This window comes from Labeo rohita, chromosome 21 (assembly GCF_022985175.1).
Source record: "Labeo rohita strain BAU-BD-2019 chromosome 21, IGBB_LRoh.1.0, whole genome shotgun sequence".
Lineage (NCBI taxonomy): Eukaryota > Metazoa > Chordata > Actinopteri > Cypriniformes > Cyprinidae > Labeo > Labeo rohita.
Window position 1 is genome coordinate 28,761,052 of NC_066889.1, and position 23,727 is coordinate 28,784,778.

The window sequence follows — 23,727 nt, forward strand, 5'->3', positions numbered from 1 at the left end:
TATAATATATAAATATATATCAAAAAGCACGTCTAATTAATTGAAATCATAAAACTTGCAGAATTTAAGAGCAATTTATTAAAAGTTGAACAGAAATTACACGTTTTTAAGGCCCTATGAAATACATTTTTTTTTCAAATTCAGTTTTGTTTGTTAATCTGTTTTCCATTAACTTTCTGGATTCTATTTTAATCGTTTCATTGCATTTTAATAATCAAAAGCACGTCTAATTTATTTATAAAGAATAATTAGATTTGATAAAGAATTAATTTATTATAGGCTATTTTTTCAGTATCAGAGATACTGTGTTGTTGTGTATTTACAATTTTCTGGTAAATAAATTCTGGTAAATATTTTTTTTATGATAAATATTCTATAAACATTGTTTTAGTAATATTTTTATTATTAGCAGTAGTACAATCTTTACATTAAGTAACATATTAATATATTTCCAGCTGTCAAGTTAAACCAAACTTTTATTTTGACGGGCTGCTGTGAAGACCTTTAGGGTGAAAACACAGCGAGAGTCACGCGTATGTGTGTAGTAAACAAAACTGCGCGTCTGTGCCATTCACTAACACAGACAAGCAGAAATACGTATATTATTAAAATGCATTCTTAAAATACTGGTACTAGTAAAATGCGGAATCGTACCATTTTTAAAAGCAGGGTATCACGATACTTTTTAAATACATCATATATATATATATATATATATATATATATACACACACACACACACACACACATCATATATATATATATATATATATATATGTATATAGTCAGATATTGTATATATTGTAATTAGTTAATTAGTTAGGAAATATAACTAATTTCATAGTAAAAATAAGCGATTAAAATATTTTAACGCAGTTAACGCACTGGCCCCGCCCCAGACCTGTACGTCATCTTATATTTCATACAGTTCACTGTTGACAAATATGATACGGGGCAACAATTCCATAAATGCATTTATGCCCTACAATTCAAGATATTGGTGCAAAAAATGCCCCTGTGTGTGTTTTATCTCATATTTTATATATATATTACGTATCAATATGGCACGAGTGCTGATTTGGTCCCGATCTATCACGAGCGAAATCACGAAATGTGATGTTATACAACAGTTCAGTAATTAAGAAGTTGATATTGTGTTATATTTTAAACATTATATTATGCGTTTATGCTCAATTTGGCAGAGAAGAAATTACCTTTAAAGCCATAGCAGAATTATAGTGTGCCTCTAAGCTACACAGCGGTGTTTAGTTTCTGAGGCTGCGTTTACACTGGCAGAAAAAAATCAGATTTTTTGCACATCTGACACAGATCGGAATTTGATGCACGAGTGTAAACACAAAAATCCGCACAAGATCCAATTGCGTTTACACTGCAAGTCTTAATGCACAGATCCGATCTTTTCACCATATCCGATTTTTTGGCCCGCCTGTTTACATTCACTTTAGACACACCTCGTATCCGATGTCCGTGTTTACACTAATCTCCAGCATAAAATCATTCCACTGGCTTTCACGACCATTAGAGCAACGACTGACCCTCAAATTCTGGATGGACTTTTGCTTATTCATATTTTCCAAAGTCGGAAGTATACCCGACAGCAAATAAATAAACAAAGAAATGCTGCTTTTTAATGCTGCCATCATAAGGATGGCATTAATGCTTTCTACATCAGTTTCATCCCATGCTTTAATAGGGTTACAAGCTCTTTTTTGTTATGTTAAAGCTATAGTGTACTGTGTCATGTTTATCAAAATCGTCTACGCTCCTTGCTGAACATGTTCATTCTAAAGTGAAAGTAAAATTGGAAATAATAGCGTGTATACGTATTGCATAAACAAGCCTAGCTTTGAGTTTCTATGCGAGCGCTTTCGCTTTCTTTGTTTAATTATTTGCTGTCCGGTGTACTTTTGCTGAGACGTGTGTCGCAAACGCAGATTATGACGTTCAACGCACTACTTCGGGTCAGGTGACAAGGCTACTTTCACTTTAAAAAGACGTGTTTCGTCAAAGAGAGGAGTTTCGTCAAAGCTGACTAAAAGTGATCGAGGATGGATAATTTCGGCAAACTAGATGAACCTGTGATATCTTCTTCAGGGGATAAAAGAAACATCAAAGCTGAAACATTTTCACGGAACCTTGAAAAAGCAACACGTCACAATGGTGAGAGAAAAGATCCATGTATTGCGTGTAATCACATTCATAGTCCATGACCACAACAACAACAACGTTTGTCAGGTATCTACCCTGTCATCTGAGGAGATTACGAGTGTTTTTTAAAACTCTAAAACATGAAATGTGGTTATCTACTTTTGCCAAAAAACGACTGTTGGAGTTTGCTATAAAACAAATGTAAAATGTAAAACAAAAAAACACTTTCAAATAACTTCAATTAATTTAATTTTAATTTGATTTCTGAAAAAAAATAAAAAAATAAATAAAAATAGAGTTAGAGTTATCGGCTTTTGCAAATGAACTCTTCATATATATATATATATATATATATATATATATGTTATACAACAATATATAAAATATTTTGTTCAATATATAAAATATTGTTTTATCGTTATTATTAATAATAATATTAATAATAATTATTATTGTGTGTGTGTGCTTTTAATGTTACTAATTATCATGAATATATGTATATTTGTATATATGTGTGTATGTATGTATGTATATATATACATATATATATGTAATATATTTTTATTATTTATATATATATATATATATATATATATGATATGTGTGTGTGTTTATAATATATTCAATATTTAACATACATTTTTAATAATCATAATTTAATGTTTTTTTATAATGTATATACACGTATATGAATATATGAATACATGCATTTGGATCAATTACATGCATATGCATATTTCCATAATTACTCAATAAAAACTATGGTAACAGTTTACAATATTGTCATTTGTTAACATTTGTTAATGCATTAACTAACATGAACAAACAATGAACAATACATTATTACACTTATTTATTAATCTTTGTTAATGTTAATAAAAATACAGCCGTTCATTGTTTGTTCATGTTAGTTCACAGTGCATTAACTAATTATAACAAACACAACTTGTCATTTCAATAATGCATTATTAAATGCCAAAAATAACATTGAGATTAATAAATGCTGTAGAAGTATTGTTTATTCTTAGTTCATGTTAACTAACGTAGTTGATGTTAACTAATGAACCTTATTGTAGTGTTACCAAAATAATTTATTTTATGTATGTTCTTTCATTATCTTTCTTCAACTCTTTGTGTGCTTTCATAACCTTATTTAATCATCTTAGACAAGTAATCACTAATTTATAGATCAAAACCACAATATATACCTTGTTCTCAGAAAATGAAAATCCATTAGTCAAGTCTGCATATTTAATTCAAAGCATTTCCACCAACAAGCAGGTAAAGTAAAGTACCTGTTTACAAAGGAAACTACAATGTGAGTGCAATGCATGCTTGAGGTGGCTTTTTATTGTGCATCATTTCCAACCATCTGTAATATTACTCAAATAATGCGTTTCCAACACAGAACAGGATCAAACCCACAACATCATTCAAGAAGTGGCAGATATAGATGAGTTTAGTTCACAAAAATGAGTTTCAAACAAGTTCTCAGGGTCAAAAGGGCCCGAAGTTAAAGAAACACCCCTGTGTGTGTGTTACTAGGAGGGAGATGTTTGTTACTGCTCAGGGAAACACACACACATAAAGACACTGCAGGAAAGGAAGTGGTTGATTTTTTGCAGTTTCAGCTTAAAAGAGTGAGTCCTCATTTATAGGTCTCATTTCAGACAATCAGTGATTGCAAAACAGAAAGAGAAAGAGACGGTGCCATTCATCTTTCTGAATCGCAATAATCAATGAAAGAGAGATTCAAAAGATGCACAAAAGTAAAACTCTAAAAAAAAAATCTAATCTTACATCTACTGACATGAATGGTATTTCTGGCAAATGTTTACAGGGAGATGAAGACTCCTGTCATTTCAACTGTCTCAAACTGGAAATCAAGCATGTCTACAAAGGCCCCATGTTTCTGTGTGATGCTGCATCAACACCGTTATGTGTCAGACCACCGTTTCATCGTCCAACGAGACAAATAAATGTAACAGCTCGTTTCTGATGATCCAATAGGCGATGTTGGTGTGAATGTGGGCGGTTAAAGCTTTAACGTATTCATCTGACGAGCTGCGGAAGTTTACGACGAGTCATTTTAGTACCTTTGTTTCAGTAAAGCTGAAAGTTACAGTGTGTTTTCATAGTCGAACATCAAACGCTTTCATCTCACAAGATCAAGGAAGATTTGAATCCTCATCATATGAGTTCTTTAAGAGAAAAAGAAAGCAAAAAAAACTTTCATTTTGTCTTATTATGGAAAGCATGCATGGAAACTGGTTTCCGCCACAGGAGTAAAAAAAGAAAGTTAACTGACTTTTTATCTCTCTCAATTTGGCATTTTCACATTTCTTATATTTTAGTGGGAATTGCGAGATAGGAACTCAGAATTGCAAGAAAAAACACAGAATTGTGAGATAAAAAGAAACAATTTTTTTTTTTTTTGTTTGTTTTTTTATTCTGTCCAAAACTAAAAACAGAGGCAAACTTAGAATTTTGATATTGCGATAAATACAAAACAATAAACAATAAACAATAAAAATAAATAAAATCAGAATTGCAATATAAAAAGTTACAATTAACATTAAGGGAACTTGTGAGAAATAGTCAGAATTCCAAAAAAAAAAACTGGAATTTTGAGATACAAACTCAGAATTGCGAGAGGTAAATTCAGAATTCTAAGAAACAAAGATTATTCTGAGAAAAAGTCAGAATTGCAAGATGTTAGTGTTTATTTTTGCAATTTACACTTTTTTACTCAGAATTGCACATTTATCTCACAATTTTGAAAAGTCGCAATTATCATTACTCGTTAACTTGGAATTGTGATAAAAAAAAGGTCAGAATTCTTGGTTTACATCTCGCAACTGACTTTTTTCTCAAAATTGTGGACATTAATTAACGTCACAATTAACATTTTATTTTTCATGGCGGAAACAAAAAAGCTGACTTCAAAAACTCTCAAAACTCTAAATTATGAGAAACAAACTTAGAATTTTGAGAAAAAAGTTGCACTTGTAAGAAACAAAGTCGGAATTCTGAGAAAAAAGTTGGAATTCTGAGATATAAACTCAGAATTGCGAGAGATAAATTCAGAATTCTAAGAAACAAAGACAGAATTCTGAGAAAAAGTCAGAATTGCAAGATGTAAACTTGGTTCTGCGAAAAAGAAAGTCAGAATTCTGAGTTAATATTTCGCAATTCATACTTTTTTACTCAGAATTACACATTTATCTCACAATTCTGAGATTTCTCAGATTCATTAATTATCTAAACTCACAAACTCATTGCAAAACGGAATTGTGAAAAAGAAAGTCACAATTCTGACTTTTTTCCCCCCAAAATTGCAAAAAAAAAAAAAAAAAAAAAAAAAAACAGAATTGTGGTCTCAATTAACATTTATGGAAACAAAAAAAGCTGACTTTAAAACTATAAATTGTGAGAAACAAACAGACTTTTGCAGAAAACATGGCACTTGTGAGAATCAAATTCCGAATTCTGAGGAAAAAGTTGGAATTTTGAGATATAAACTCAGAATTCTGAGAAAAAAATTGGAATTTTGAAATATAAAATCTGAATTCTGAAAAAAAGTTGGAATTTTGAGATATAAACTTAGAACTGCAAGAGGTAAATTTAGAATTCTAAGAAAAAGTTGCAGGTGCAAGAAACAAAGACAGAATTATTAGGAAAAAGTCAGATGTAAAATTGCTACTGCGAAAAAGAAAGTCCGAATTCTGAGTTTATATTTCGCAATTCAACTTTTTTACTCAGAATTGCACATTTATCTCACAATTTTGAGATTTCTGATATGAAAAGTCGCAATTGCCTTTTCTACTTTTTTATTCCACAGTGGAAACAGGCTTTCATGATCATGTGGCATCCAATGACCCCACTTTTTTTTTGTTTTTTTTGAGACCATGTGACTGCGGCGATAGGAAACGCAGCACACACTCATCAGATCATGACATCACATGATTAATGATACGCCACCGAATTAAAATCCTCCTCCAGGTATCAAAGTGCTAGAGAGTGATTTGAGCCGGGTAAACACGAATTAATCTTGATCTGTAAATGATGCCGTTTGCGCAGCGTGAATGACACGGTAATGCGTTTAGCGCTGCGCGCTTGATGCATTGTGTAATTATGTGTGCGGCGCACACCTGCATTCACAAACGCCTTACTCATGAGCCTCACTCAAACATGCCCGCTCCCTTCTTTAGGTGGGTATTAATGGAGCTGCCCACGGATCACCAACCCCTCCCTGACTTTAATACGGTAACAGCGCAGGCACTGAATGCTGGGAACGCAGCCATGAGAAGAATCAACACATATTTACACATCACACCCATATACACATCTTCTATGGGGGCTGACATCAATATATACGATAAATATGCAGCCTACCTAACTAGACCATTATTCACGTATAAAATAAGCACTATGGTTTTATTCTTTACCTTTATATTCTTAATTAAAATATATAAATATAATAATAACACCGCATAAGAATACATTTATACATTAAATATAAATAAATAAATAAATAATTTTTGATTAAATCAATTAAATAGAAATAGTTTTAATAATAAATAATAATATAATAATCAAATAAAATAAAATAAAATAATTTAATAATAAATAAATATTTTTTCTGGACATGTCTGCTTGACTTATGTGAGGTTCTAAATAATATTTCCGAAACTATTTTTTATTATCAACTATTTTTAATATTTCTAAATATATTTATATTGGTATGTTGCGAAACTATCCTCACTAACTAGATAAGAAATTCACGAAATATGACAGACTGCATGATGTAAAACTCCCCCACATGTGTTTCTCTGACTTAAGCACAATAAAATCCATGTATAATTCATCTGCGATGCCATTAACATAAAGTGTGGCGAATACAGTGTGTGTTTTCTGCATTTATTCAGAATGTAAATGTGTAAAATGTGGTCAGGCAAAACACAAATAGGGTAAATTCAGGTAAATTGGGCCTCTTTTTGCCATTGAGATGACTGAGGAAAAAAAAATGGCCCAATTATCCTGAATTAACACTATATTTTCACCTAAATTCTCAGGATTTATTCCAGTCACAAATATGATTTAATATGACTGAATGATGCGATTACATCGGATTGCACAAACAAACATTATTTCTAAGTGTCAGATCGGGTACAAACTGCTTTTTATGCTAACTTTTTATATTCATAAATAATATACAATATCAGAACAGCATCTGCTACCGCCATTTCACCAACAGTATGGATGTACTATATAAAATGTACTTTATATATGGAAATATATACATGGAAGCTTGTTTCCATAATGGGATTAAAAAAAATGTAATTGCAATTTTTTAATGTCACAATTCTGACTTATTTTCTAGCAATTCTGAGAATATATCTCACAATAAATGTGATATAAGCTCTAAATTGTAAGATATAAACATGAAATTCTGGAAAGTCAGAATTGTGAAATAAAATTAATTGCAATTAACCCTTTACATTTAACCACAGATAGTGACAGACATCTCACAATTTTTTTTTTTTTGTGGAAAATAATAGATTTGTGAGATGTAAACTCAGAATTGCAAGAAAAAAAGTCAGAATTCTGATTATATCTTGCAATTTTGAGTTTAAATCCCACAATTTTGCCTTTTTTTCTCAAAATTGCAAGTTTATACCTCACAATTCTGAGAACAAATTTTAATTAACAGTATTAAATTGAATAATTCAGAATTTTACAGATTTTTTTTAAAGGCATTTGAAAAAAAAAAGTTCCAATTGTGAGATTAAAAAAAAAAAAAAAAGCTTTTTTTCCTCAAAATTAATTTTTTTTCTCAGATTTGAGGAAAATTTTTAAATTTATTTTAATTTTTTTTAATCACATTATAGAAACAGGCATCCATAAAAGCCTAATAATCCATACTTTTCATTAATAAAACTTTAAATCAGTTTTTTATCGCAAAGAAAAATCTAATAAAATTAATAACATTTGTTGAAAGCCATCAACACCACTGAACACTTTCCAAGTCAATGCAAAAACATGACACACTGTGTGCATTTGTAAAATATAAACATGCACTTCCGGAAAAAAAAAAAACATAATTGTAATTGTGAAAAAAAAAATCTCAATAATTTTTTTTTTAAATTTCCATGGCAAAAACAAAAAAGAATTGTGCAAAAGTTTATCTCTTGCAATTTTACAGAATAAAAAAAAAAATGTTTGAGATAATTTTTTTTTTTTTCAGATTTGTGAGAAAAAGTCCAAATTGTGAGATAAAAAGTTGCAATTGTTTTTTTTTTGTTTTGTTTTTTTTTAAAACCCAATTACAGAAACAGACTTCCATACATACCTTAATTTTCATTAGTAAAACTTTAAATCTGTTCTTTTATGTTAAAGAAAAAATCCAATAAAATTCATAAAATATGTTAAAAGCCATCAACACCACAGTGCAAAAAACGCGACACACTGTGTGCATTTATTCCATGTTGATGATCATGTTGCTATTAGTGCATGACAGGCTGCCAGCGTCTGCAGGTAAACCGGGAGGGTTTGTGTGTGTGTGCGTGTGTGTGTGTGTGTGTGTGTTTCTCTCCTCCCATAGCGAGGTGCATGTCAGGTGGACACGTGCGGCCGGCTGCCAACATACTTTTGGTTTGGAGGGAGGGCTGGGTGGGTGTGAACTTTTGTTTAGTGTCTCTCTCTCTCCGTCTCTCTCTCTCTTTCTCTCTCCCTGATTCACGACACACCTTCTGTGCAAAACGCAACTCCTCTGCTTATCTCTCTCCCCCTGTCGCTCTCTCTCTCTCGTCTGTGTTCACTTTCACATGTTTGAGTCGGAGGATAGCAGTCTGTTTCCTGACACGCAGAGACTTCTCTCCAAGACGCAACTCCGCCAGCAACACCTAAAGGTCAGCAACCACTACTGTCTCTCTCTCACTCTCTCTCTCTCTCTCTCTCTCTCTCTCTCTCTCTCTCTCTCTCTCACTAAGTTTGTTTCAATCGCTGCCTGTCTGACTGCTCCATCACTGTCTGTGGTGAAATGTAAAGGGTTGATGGCATTTGTTCGCTCGTTTTGTGCATCTGTCACTTTTTAGAGTGCACGTAAAGTGTATTAGACAGCGGGACCCCCCCACCCCCTCGTTCTCACCGTCTCTTTAATTAGAAAGTCTAATACAGTAAAATGAGCTGACAGGTCAGGGACGGGGGTCTGATGCTATCACAGCATCACTCAATGCTGCTCTGCAAGAGAACTCGCGTTTTAGAGGAAAACCTGCGACAAACATTATCGATTAGGCCACTACAGCAACTACACAAAAAATGCATAAGATCAAAAATCAAACCGAAAGGAAAAGTTTATATAAAAATTAAGAAAAAACTGCACTTGTTTTCAGTTTCAATAGCATTTACTTTCAAACGTAATGTTTGAAACGTAACAGTCCAATCAGAGTACAAAAAACGTAAGTAAAAAATTAGTAAAAAATTCAAGGTATTACCACAGTACTGTACTGTAAGGGATATATTATTGCATATCTAAAAGAAAAATTATAAACAACGTCAATTATTACTGACTTTTAAGTCAGTTTTTGATTTCGGAATGAGTTCCGACATTTTAAAACTGTAACAATGCAAATCTAGCATTTCTGCTTGACACACACACACACACACACACACACATACAGATTTTATATATATATAGTTTCCAGTAACCATAAAAGGCTTTGTTAATAACTGAAAAATACTTAAAAACTATTTAAATTTTAAATTATTTATATTTACTAGATAGATAGAAAGAAAAAAAATTAAATAAATGAGTAAATAACAAAAAAAATGTTTTGACCTGTGATTTAAAAATTTATGAAATATCGTAATATATTATTTACAAAATTTATATCATAAAAAATTTAATAAATATAATGTTTGCATACTTTATTGTTGCATTTAACTCTAAAACAGTATTTTCTACCAAAAATCGATCACTTATAGGTAATTAGTTTATATTTTGCCATAATCTGATTCAGTGACATCATTTTTGCGATGTTTTATTGGAATGTCTGCACTGTTTCAAAAATGAAAATCTGATACATTTCAAATCAATTTAAAAATTCTAAATTTCAAAAATTCAAATTTAAACATTCTAAAAAAACAGGATTTGCTTTGAAAACCCTGATCGGCGTGTTATATTTTTGCATAAACGTTGCATACGAGCGAGACTGTGAGCAGCGGTGGTCATGTCTAAGGCAGAATACAGGAAACATCATTCATCTGCTCTCTTTGTGAACATTAGCTGAGACTCTGTCACTTCAGCTGAGCGCAGAATGAATCTGAGGGCTTACAGAGTGAAATATTCAAACATGTACATTCAGTGCACTCGGGTAAACTGTGTGAATACAGTACAGACTTCTCATTAAAACAACACAGAGGGGGAGCTTTGTTCGGTGCGGTCAGGGACACCGTATATCAGGTGAATGGGCAGATGACCGGCGGTCTCAATTATTCATTTGTTTTAATTGTGGCTGTGACGGGTACCAGATTTCCTTTCAATGCCAAGCAGCTGCTTTCAGATCCATCACGGCGTGTTGGAGCAGCACTGATTAACCCCACGCCAACAGGCCGTGATTACATAAAATCTCCCGCATCCAAAACTCACCGTCACTCTTACACACTCAATAGAGCGAGGGAGAGAGAGAGGGAAGGAGCGGAGAGCGGAACGAGGGAGTGAGGTTATGCCGGGATACGCACCACGCCTTTGTCTGTCGAGTCACTAGGACAAGGTTTATCAAAGTTGAACCTGATCCGAAGCGGGCTTTTGTTACACGCCGGATACTTTTACACTGGCGTGTTCTCAAACATTCGAGAGTGCGCTGCGCTCCGTGCGCTCTCACCGCGGGAGGGTGTGGGAACGAGGGAACCAGAACAATGATCGGGATCTCGGAGCGGTTCTAGATCGCTGCTGGGTACGTTACCGTACGTCCTACTCAAAACACACATGCAAAGAGACTCCCCCTACAGACATACACACCAACACAGCTCAGAACAACATTTAGTGTTCAAAGTAGCTTAACATAACAGTAGAATAGTTAAAAGGTCAAAATAAACACAGTGACAAGAATTTACATACACAGCGTTTTTAAATGATTTTAAAAGAAGTCTCTTCTGCTTACTGAGGCTGTATTTATTTGATTAAAAATATGGCAAAATCAGCAAAACTATGAAATATTATTTGGATTTAAAATAACTGTTTTCTATTTTAATATACTTTAAAATATAATTTATTCATGTGATGCAAAGCTGAATTTTCAGCACCATTACTCCAGTCTTCAGTGTCACATGATCCTTCAGAAATCATTCTAATATGCTGATTTGATGCTCAAAAACATTATTATTCATATTTCTGCTTAATTGTTTTGTGAAAACCATAAAAAACTTTTTTCAGGATTCTTTGATGACTAATAAAAATCAGAAGAGCTGCATTTATTTGAAATATAAAAAAAAATCTTTTGAAACATTATAAATTACTTGCACTTTTGATTCATTTAAAGCAACCTTGCAGAATAAATAAAATTACTCGCGTAATATTTCTATAAAGTAATGCTTTTATTTTATTTTTGTATAAAAGTAATTTGGACCCAAGCACAAAAAGTACCAATAATGTTCAGAATGATCGAGTTCAAAACAGAATGTGAACAGACTATGTGAATTAAAAAAACAAATAAATATAAAAAAAGAAGAAGAAATATTAAACAATTTATCTGGTTTGCAATGTTTTAGAGATCAGAACTAAAATGTAAAAAAGAACAAATAAAAAAATATTTAAAAAAAAAATGTACATTTAAAAAAAAATTATTCACTTTTGCTTTTTATATGCATTTCATAACATTTCATTGTAGCTCTCTGGAGCACCTGATCATGACTGGTTATACGTTATATTTTTGCACCACAACACTACACCACAAATTACTGCAGACCCAGGCAATCGATGGCCTACATATATGTGCTAGTTTCATTATTGCAAAAAAGACCCCCAAAACTTAAATTATTCAATCTGATCTCTTCACCATCTCTATCTGTGTTAGTTTCACTATCACAAAATAACCCCCATCGGGGTGATACAACTCTCACATCGGGGTCTGGGTTAATATTGTGATAATGACCAGCTGACCACACATTACCACTTGCAAAAGATTAGTACTTTAATTCTACTGGACAAACCAGTTTATTTAATTCAGTTAGTGAGAGAAAAACAAGTCTGTGGTTGGTTACTAAAAAAATTTCACTTTCAGAAGTACAACTTGGAGACATGCAAACCCAGCCTCTTTGTGTGTCTCTACAAGCGGTGAAGCAACCTATTAGGAAGAAGAGTCTGTCCGGTTCAAAACCCAAAGAGAAAGTTAGGGGATTCACATCCGCTCAAACAACATGTTTCTGATGACACAGCCACTGACACACTCAAACAGAGAGTCAAATACTGCCTTTCTATATGTCATTTTCCTTCCTCTCGTTTCATCTTCAAAACAGCCTGTGTGGTGATTTAGCTAAAGCTCGTCTTTCAAAGTGTGACGACTGCCCTGACCTCACCTTTACACACACAGAGACAGTTAAACTCATTCTGACATGAATGCGTGGCTCTGAAAAACCGGCTATTAAACACCTCACATCTGATTAATTCACCAGTTAAACGGTTAACAATGGATATTCACAGCCATCCGCCCCATTACCCGATGCTGATGTCATTGCATGCTAATTTTAATAGCAATTCAGCAGGTCACATGGTCATTTCTAAAGTCCATCACTATGGTCACCGTGATTGAGTCGAGCTGCTATTTATAAACTCTGAGCGCTGCGATTATATGAACTTTCTTTAAGAATTCAACAGGTGTTTTTTCTTGCTCCTACACATCACATGACTAATCGCCCATCGCAAACAGGAAATTAACCACAAATTTGGGTCAAAGGCCTCAGAAAGGAGAAAGCTTTTTATGCTCATACAATGACTCCATACAGCTCATCTGTTCCACATAAACGAAACGGATGATCAGTTCTTTAGAACCATAATCTGAACTAGACGCTCTTCAGTTGCTATACAGTTCAACTAAACTTGACTTTACAATAATATAACCAGACTTATTTGAATTATATTCTACTATATTCGACCATATTAAAATTATATTTTACTGTAACCAATTTTACTATAAATAAAAGTTTATTAGACTTGCGATAACTAAACCTTACGGTTTTATTACTAAACTATACTAGATCTTTAACCAAACCTGATTAGACTTTACTATACCATAATCAATTCTAGATTATGCTATAACCAAACTTTACTAGACTTACTATACCTAAAATCCATCATTTTATCTCTAGACCAAACTAAAAATATACTCCAACCAAAACTGGTCAGACTACTATACTTGTAATAATCTAATATAATTAAACTATACTATAACCAGATTTTTTTTCACTATTACTAATCTTTACTGTTCTATCACTACTATACTATAACCAGGTTTTATTAGACTGTTACTAAAGTTTATTGTTCTACAACTAGACTACACTATAACTAAATATTATTATACTTTACTATACTATAAACTTTACAGTTCTATCACTAGACTAGACTATACTATAACGAAACTTGATTAGACTTGCCAAAATCTAAACCAATAACTACCAAATTTTATCTCTTATATTTATACTCTTTTATCACCGGACTATACCAGAACTATGCTGTGCTGTAATCAAACTTAATTATTTACTATACTGTAATATTTCATATATCTAGACTAATCAATAACTAGACCATAGTCATTTTTATTAGACTTACTATAACTACAGTAACTTTACTGTTCTATCACTAGATTAGACAGTAACTAAATATTAAACTAACCATAGCTGATTAAGTTCATAAATAAACATTCTACTTTACCACTAGACTATAACCATACTTTTCTATAACCAAAACTGACTCTACTATACTAAACGTCACTTAACTATAACTAGACTATAGCTCATGATTTTATGTTACCATCCTATACTTAAACTTTATTAGACTTTACTGTATTAAACTTTACTTTAGTATAACTATACTATACCTCATGATTTTTATATTTTATAATACTATACTCAAACTTTATTAGACTCTACTATACTTAACTGTACTTTACTATAACTAGACTATACAGCATGATTTTATACTTTATCTTACTATACTCAAACTTTGCTAGACTTTACTATACTAAACTTTACTTTAGTATACCTAGACTATACTTCATGATTTTTATACTTTATCATACTATACTCAAACTTTATTAGACTCTACTATACAAACTGTACTTTACTATAACTAGACTATACTGCATGATTTTATACTTTATCATACTATACTCAAACTTTATTACTTTACTATACTAAAATTTACTTTAGTATAACTAGATTACACCTCATGATTTTATACTTTATCATACTAAACTCAAACTTTATTACACTTTACTATACTAAACTTTACTTTAGTATAACTAGAGTATACCTCATGATTTTATACTTTCTCATACTACACTCAAACTTTATTAGGCGTTAACACACTAGAACTAAAGTATATTGTTCTATAATTAGACTAAACTACACTATACTACAATTAAGCATGACTATCCCGTACTGTGAAGTATATTCTATACTATAGCTAAACTTTACTATAACTGTAAACAAAGTATTTGTACTGTAACACAGTTTAGTTTCTTTTAGCTGATGCGTCTTTTTTCTCATTTAAGCCTGATCTGGTGTGATTTTTGCTGAATGCTTTGGGCCTGTGTGTGTGTGTGTTTGAGTGATTTCCTTTGCTCTGGTCTTCTATGAAAAGTGAGAGCAGCTGATTGGGGAGCATCTAAACTCCTGTAGGTGTTTCCTGTATGAGAAGAGTCACTGTAACCAGTGGCAACTCCCAGACTCTCTCCTTTCTCTGTTGTTCTGGGTAAATTACAGAAACACACACACATTTGAAATGATCACACACACAGTATTGAGGGCTACGCACCACAACACACGTTTACGTAGAGAGACCGAGCTCAGTCAACCACACACACACACACACACACACACACACACACACAGAGGGAAAACGGGCCGTTTTGTAATGTTGCTGTAAGATTTTGGTTTTGAAACTGGGTCCACCCACTGGTGTGAGAAAAGAGGAGAGGCACAGAGGAGGGGTGTAGGGAGAGAAAGACTGAGAGAGAAATGAGTGTGTGGGCTATCACTCACTCACTCACTCTCTCAGTTTAAAATAAGGACACATTGATCCACCCACCCCAACCTCACATCACACACACACACACACTTTCAGACTGGAGCAGATACCTCAGCAGAAGAGTTTAGGTATCACAGCGGCCTGATGGACTGACAGACGGGTTGTAATGTGTGACGGCAGGAAGTACGCATGATTGAGGAATCAACTCGGCGTTTGGTAGCTGCTGGTTACAGCACTGTTGTTCACGAAAAACTTGACTTTCAATGGCTGATAAGATATCTTCAGAACAGTCTGGCCGCTAAACAGACAATGACAAAAGAGTTTAAAGAGATTAAATGTATTAAAATCGAATAAGCACATTTTACACAATATTTATTCCAAAATAGAAGGAAATGTCTTGGACTGATGGATACTGCACAGGCCGGGCGAGTAGATCCAGCTTGTTCCATCTTAGTTCCAGCTTGAGCAATTTCTCAGTACAGTTTTTTCATTTTTGTCAATTCCTGTTTAGTTTCAGACTGTCACCATTAAATAGAATGTATTAATGTTTAGAAATTATAAAATCTATAAAATATTAAACTGATATATTTATTATTTATAGTCTGTGTGTGTGTATATATATATATATATATATATATATATATATATATATATATATATATATATATATATATATATAATACACATCATATATTAAATATATGTGTTAAAATATACTACATGTCTTTATAATATACTAATAATATATATATACAATACATAAATTTAATAATTTATGTAATTAATAATAATAATAATAATAATAATAAACAAAAAATATTTGTAATGATTATAAAATTAATTACATATACAAAGATAAAGTTTTAAAATGTTGCTATCAGTCCAGTGACCAGCCAGTCACTGTCAAAAAATTATTTTTATTAATAAATGTATAAATTATAAACTATATTGTGTCTACACATTTTAAACTAAATTTTAATATATTAAAAATTCTACATATAATTAAAATTATATATGCATCAAATATATTTAATATAATTTAAATATTAAATAATGTATAAATTATTAACTATATTGTGTATAAAAATTTTAAACTAAATTTTAATATCAAAATTTCATCTATAAAATAAGAAGACCTGCAAATAAATTAGTTATATATATATATATATATATATATATATATATATATATACACACACACACACACACACACACACACACACATACATATATATATATACATACATACATACATACATACATACATATATTTTAAATGTCTTTTAAAAAATGGTCAAATTGTCAAAGAAAATTAATCTGACAATATTCTGATATTTTTACAGTTTACATGATATGGTAACAGATTTACTCTTTAAAATCCCCTACATTTCTCTGTTTTAGCTTTTTATAAAAAATATGTATACCGTGTTTTTGTGAGTCACACATAAAGCTAAATATCCAGTGCCATTATCAATACAGACTTCTATGAACCATGTGTGTGAGAACACGTCTGTGATATGTGCTTGCATTTTTTGCATGAAGCGACATATGTGCATACGGTGTGTGACTGATCACTATGAAAGCTTGCATCTTGTGTGTGTCTGTGTGTGCGCGCGCGTGTGTGTGTGTGTGTGAGTGCGCTTTGACAGACATCTGTCTCCTGTGCCCTGCAGCCTGGTTGGTTTTAATTAGGTAGAGCCAGAGGGCCTGAGGGCAGACAGGGGCTAGTCATAATCACTCACACACACACACACATACATACGGGCCAGCCTCCCCCTCACAATCCTCCACAAAAAATGTCCTTTCAGAAGGAGCATCTCAAAAAACACAAAACACACACCCTCACACACACTCCATCTGTCTCAAACACACGTGTGAGATGTGCGTTTTACACGCATGATTAGTTTGATTAATGACAAGTGCATTTCGGTCAATTTGAGCTCTTAGGAAATGCTTCCAATGCCTGTATTCACACATGAACGCCGGCACAATGCCATAACCACGAGACTTTCTGGGTTGAAGGTGTGTCAATTACAGAATCGTTGTGGAAGTTAATTGGTTTCGATCATAATAATTTGTAATTCCTGTAGCACAGACAGCAAAGCGTGGGTTTGATTTCCAGGGATTGCACGAACTAATAAAATGTTTACCTTGAATGCAATGGATAAATGCATCTACCTAAGGCATACATGTAATTGTTAATTGTACAAATTAGCTTTAATGAATTTCCACAGGCTTGCAGAATGAAACTGTAATTCCCATTAAGTCCTGAGGAATGATGAAGCATCTGTTAAAGCATCAGTTTCACTAATGCATATTATTTGTGCTTCATTTTGTTGAACTAAAACAAGAATGTCAAATCTTTTTGGTTTTATTCTTTATTTACAACAAAAAATAGTTCAACTTTTAAATACGCAAGCATTTAAGCATCAACTGCACTAATGGACATAATCTCAAGTCTGTTGCAATATGGAAAAAAAAAAAAAATTGGCATCTCGCAGTTTACATCTCACAATTCTGACTTTTTTTATTACATCATAGAAACTTTTACAATTGCAAGAAAGTCAGAATTGCGAGATATGAAATCAATTCTGCCCTTTTTTCTTACAATTCCAAGTTTATTTCTCACAATTCTGTGAGACTTTTTTCTGACTAATTTACTTAACAATTCTGACTTTTTCTCGCAATTACAAATTTATTTCTTGCAATTCTGACTTCTTGCATTTCTGACTTTCTCATAATTCTAATTTTCCTAACAATTCGGACTTTTTTCTTGCAATTGGGCACTTACAAATGCATTCACAAGAACATTTAGCCACAAATCTGGTGAAATAAAGTCATTTTTGTGATATCACATTCCCCAACGCCTTGTGAATTTTAGTGGTAAAGTAAAACAATATGAAGATTCAATCTTCACTCATGCTGATCTAAAATAAAATGGCTTTTAAATGAATCTAACAACTTGATGAGCTTTATTTGGCTGTAGTTCTTAATTCCCGACTGGTTTTGCTTGAGTGTGCTGCGTTCTGATTGGTTGCTGGGGGCGTTTTGGCCTTTGATTGGCCAGAATAAGTGTACAATTATTTTAAGTTGACTCAACAAATTGTTTTTTTACAGTGTAAAGTTACTTAGACTGCATTCACGGTACACATTTTGAATGCAAGTTTTTTGTGCATGTATTTTTCACACTATAAAGCATGTGTACATCCCATAATTCTCTTTTTACGCTGCTCTGCCACCAACTAAAAGTGCTCGTCCCTGTAACCAACTGCGCCACAAGTCAACGCCTAAAAAGCCATGCTAACAAATCACACAAATAAAAATACGGTGGCATTTTGACACACTTGTGTGTTGTTGTTTCTGGACTTTGATCTGCATGAAATGTAAAAAAAAAAAAAAGTCTTAAAAATGGAAAACGTTTAGATCATTATTGACATGCAGTCCACACTCACACAGACTCACCAAAGCAAAACCACTGATAAAAGCACCTTTTTCAAAAACGTCCACTATGTGTGTGTGTGTGTGTAGAAGATAGCAGATAACACAGATGAAACTGTCCAAAAGACACAACACTTCCAGTAAAAACAGGAGTTGCAGTGTGGAGGGGTTCACTGATGACCTTGTCGCATATTTTAGGCTCTATATGTGTGTGTGCGTCGTCCTTGGATGGCTGTTTCCCACCCTAGTTGGTGGGTTTGTCTGTAAATGGGCAGAGATGACAAATTCTTCCCAAAGCCCACACCCTGGAGCACCAGAGCCCCCACTCCCAGAATACATCTGTGCACGGCGTCCCACATTGCAAATCCTAAGGCTTAGACAACAGAGAATACAAAACTGACGGATTTATGCATCAGAGTCGATCACAGTATTGAGATTTTTAAAGAATTAAAGGATGTTTGGTGTGGTTGCTAGGTAATAAAATAACGTAGTTGATTATTTAGTATCAGCACGTATTTCCTGAACGAGACGCATGACTTGATGAATCATTCGTGTCTGGAGCACAAACGCAGAAGGACTTTGTGACAGAGGTTTGAATTGGTCTATACATTGATGAGCAACAGTACTAGAGATGACTGACTTTGCAAACTATAAAGAGAGAAGGTAAAAAACATCTGACCTTACCTGAAATGAGACACTGCAAGGTCACCAAACACAAGAGAACGTCAGTCGCGGTTCTGAATGTGTCTCACCTTCGTCTGAACGCTGCTGTAAAGAATAATTAAATAAATAAATAATTTTAAACGCATATGAACTGCAAAAGATGTCTGAGAAATGTGATCTTCATGCTAAACAGGGTTGTTATAGTTAAACGAAAGTGTAAAAAAAAACATTTAGGTTACCTGAAATAAAATAAATGTTAAGTGAAATAAATAACTTAAAGTTATTTTAACAAAATAAAACTAAAATAAAAAATTATGAAAACCATACAGACATATTTAAAAAAAAAAAAAAAAAAAAAACTGTTAAAATGTAATGAATGCAGAAGATATAAAAATAAAAACTCAAGAAAAAACTAAAATAATGTTGAATTAATATTTTAAAAATAATCATTAAACATTATTTAAAAAATTATAATTATTCAAAAATAAAAATAATAAAAAAATTAAATATTTTAAATGATAAAGCATCAGTTTCACTAATGCACATTATTTGTGCTTCATTTTGTTAAACTAAAACAAGAATGTCAAATCTTTTTTATTTTGTTCTTTATTTACAACTTATAAAAATGAACAAATAGTTCACATTTGAAATACGCAAACCATTAATCATCAACTGCACGAATGCACATAATCACAAGTCTTTGTTGCAATATGAAAAAGGAGAAAAAAAATTGTTTCTGCATTCATTCTACATAATTATGACTAAATCATCATCTCAATTATACTAAAATAACATTAAATTAGTGTTTTTAAAAAAATCATTAAAAATAATTAAAAATTAATTATTAAAATTAAAAATATAATAAATCATTTTTATTTTGTAGTTCTTAAGAAAATTATCAATGTGCTAATGCCAAAACACTGATCTAAAGAGCTGGCAATGACACATCAAGAACCGAACATGGCTCTTTAACCCTATAAATCCTACTGTATCATATTTGATATGCATGTTTCTAAATAATCAACATGATCAAAACTTTGCATGCATAACATACATTATTTTTTAGAAAAGTCATGTTGAATGTGAGTCTCAAATATGATCATCAGGCTTCAGAGGAACGTATATTTGTTCATCTCTCAAACATCATTGTATTGCATTGCATTATATGTTCGGCTTATATAAATCTCATCTTACTAAGACATATTAATGGAAATATAGAGCGACGACTGGTAGTTATATCATGCTGTACTGTTATAAAGATCTGATTGATTTGCATTTTTTGGCCAAATTGCATATTTTTGCTTAAGTATGAGCTCCATATTCTCACTACATCATACTATATGAGCCATAAAAGTTTTAAATATGATACTCAACACAAAACCCATATGTAACCTTTTTTTTTTTTTTTTTTGTCTGAAGGTTTATTTAAATGGTTCATTTTTAACAGAATGTGTTTTTCGCACTATTATGTCAGGCTTTACAGAATTAAAAGAAGGTTCTTTGCTGAACCATTCATTTGAAGAACGTTTATTAAGCGTATATGAAGCATTTCGCTTCGGTCTGAGAGTGAAAACATTTTAAGTGTGTCTAATACAGGAATCTGTTTTAGGTACACGGAGAATCACCTGTCTGAGGTTTCTATGACAACTAACTGAGAATACCTACAAATAATGTTGCATGCGTGCGTTTTTAACTTAATAATAGACACGCGTGTCCATAATTCATTTGCCCATCTCTTAAATGTTCACACTTCATATTCATCACGTTCACAGCAGGAAAAGAAGTCCATCGAAATCACATTTTACCCAGAATCCCCCAGTAAGACACCGGCTTTGCTATTAAGTAACTGTGCTGGTTGAAAAGCAGGTCATGATGAATCTCATAAATTACATAACTAGGTGGATTCTTGATGTCATTTAGGAAATCCTGTCCGTGTTAAAGCGTCGAGTCATGATTTAAAGAGACAGACGCGGCGGGAAAATGTCAGAGTGCCAAAAACACAAACGAGACAGAGAGAGAGAGAAAGAGAGACTGTAATAGTTTTATGGATTTTGAAACAATAGATTTTAAGGAAACACACTCCCTCTCTCTCCTTTTACACAAAGCTCTATTACTGTAAACTATACTGCAGCTTGGCATTTCTGTAACTCTGTCTCTATGTCTGCTTACAGAAATGCAAACAACACTTGCAGTGAATTGACTGACGGAACCTTCTGATTTTGATTGACATAATTTGAAAAATCTGCTTGAATTTTAAATTTCACATCGATTCGAATTTTCAGTTATTTTTTGACCAAACACAGGTGGCAAATCAGAGACTTTTACTGTTACTACTAAAACAAAATGGTCTTATTTAAAGAAATCTGAAAGATGTTACATTAAAATACAAACATATACTAAATAAAACATATTGAGAACCGGAAGACTGACCATTAATCAGGTATTAGTGCATCATAGGATGACATTCTCCATCTTCTTGATCACCAGTGTCAACCTATAAAAAAAAAAAAATAAAAAAACTGTAAAAATTTAATGAATGCGGAAGATATAAAAATAAAAACAAACAAAAAAATCTGAATATTAATAAATCTATAATCTCAATTAAATATACTAAAATAATGTTAAATTAATATATTAAAAATAATCATTAAAAATAATAAAAAATATTTAATAATAATAATTTAAAAATAAAATTTTTCAGTTATTATAATAAACTTAAAACAGTAAACATTTATTAGAAGGATAAATGCATAATACATGCTAAATTTGACTCCCAGAATCAGCTAAAAGTGGGAAAACGTTTAATGTCAAAAATTAAGACACTGTCAGATGTGTCAAATCACACACTCAATTATTAAGCAAAAATTATTTACATTTTTTGTTTTTAGTTGCATCACTCTGGTTCTTTTTTAAGAATATACAAATATTTAGTTTCACCTAGACATAATTACTGTCATAACTGAGGTTTACTTATTAGCTTTACTGACTTTGACAACATGTTCAACACATTTTTAAATTTATATTTCATATATTATTTATATATATAATTTTTATATATACATTTATATTAATAAATATTAAAATATGCATTAAAATGATTATATGTTATATATTATTTATATTAAAACACAATTGTGTTTTATTAAGTTGAGATTTATACATCATCTGATTGAGATTTATACATTTATACATCATTTTAAAATCTGTAATATGAGGGTGCAAAGAAAATCAAAATATTGAGAAAATCACCTTTAAAGTTGTCCAGATAAAGTTCTTAGCAATGTATATTACTCATCAAAAATTAAGTTTTGATACATTTATGACAGGAAATTTACAAAATATCTTAATGGAACATGATCTTTACTTAATATCCTAATGATTTTGGCATAAAAGAAAAATCCATAATTTTGACCCATACAATGAATTGTTGGCTTTTGCTATAAATATACCAGTGCTGCTTAAGACTGCTTTGTGATCCAGGGTCACAGGATCCAGGGTTCCCCCCCCCAAAAAAAATAAAAAAAAAAGTGTCCCAATTTACCTGTATTCACTCTATATATTGTTTGAGCAGGTATATTAAACACACTAATTAGATTTCATACAATCTAATTCAATATTTCATGTTTAATTCAATGCATTATTTGCAATTGCACTTTGTAGCTCATTGTGAAAGTGACTGGTTTCTACAGTAAATTCTGAACTTCAGGTTTTTTTTTTTTTTTTAAACCTTGTTCCTCTGTCTAATTCATCTTCTTAAGTCACAGCACATGTACATACAAAACTAGTATTTTCCTCTTTCTTTCTTCATTTGCGCCCAAATTCAAATTTTGCCTGACCCCAAATCAGAAGGTTTGTGCACCAAAAAAATTATATCATTTTTTTAGATCATTTTTTTTACCCCAATCATTAGAAACGTGTCTCAAAGTGTCCCAAACCTGCTACAGATGAACATGTGGAAAACCACATTATACTGTATTCTTTCATCTTTCCCTTTCACCACATTAAATAAGTAAATAAAAAGTAGGAGTTGGCTGAACTAATGTACTCGTCACACAACTCTGAGTATAAGTTTACATGTTAACTAACTGATTAGCTGTCAACCTCTGGTTTCAGTTTCAACGAAGGGAAATTGAACAGCCCTGTTGAGGAACACGCTGTGTGAGCAGCAATATGGGTCAAACCGCATGTATAAAACAACCAACTTCTAATTA

The 23,727-nt window shown here is 32.1% G+C and overlaps 1 protein-coding gene across 2 annotated transcripts in view; it reads left to right on the forward strand.

The window, feature by feature from the left end:
- The first annotated feature begins 8,944 nt into the window (after positions 1 to 8,944).
- The window catches only part of LOC127152232 (zinc finger and BTB domain-containing protein 7C), a 34,518-nt gene continuing 19,735 nt past the window's right edge, over positions 8,945 to 23,727 (forward strand). The window contains exon 1 of one of the 2 annotated variants that reach the window (XM_051092765.1): positions 8,945 to 9,080. The gene's annotated coding sequence lies outside the window, so the exon portion shown is untranslated. The remainder of the gene's footprint in view (positions 9,081 to 23,727) is intronic. The other variant, XM_051092767.1, reaches the window with a different exon arrangement.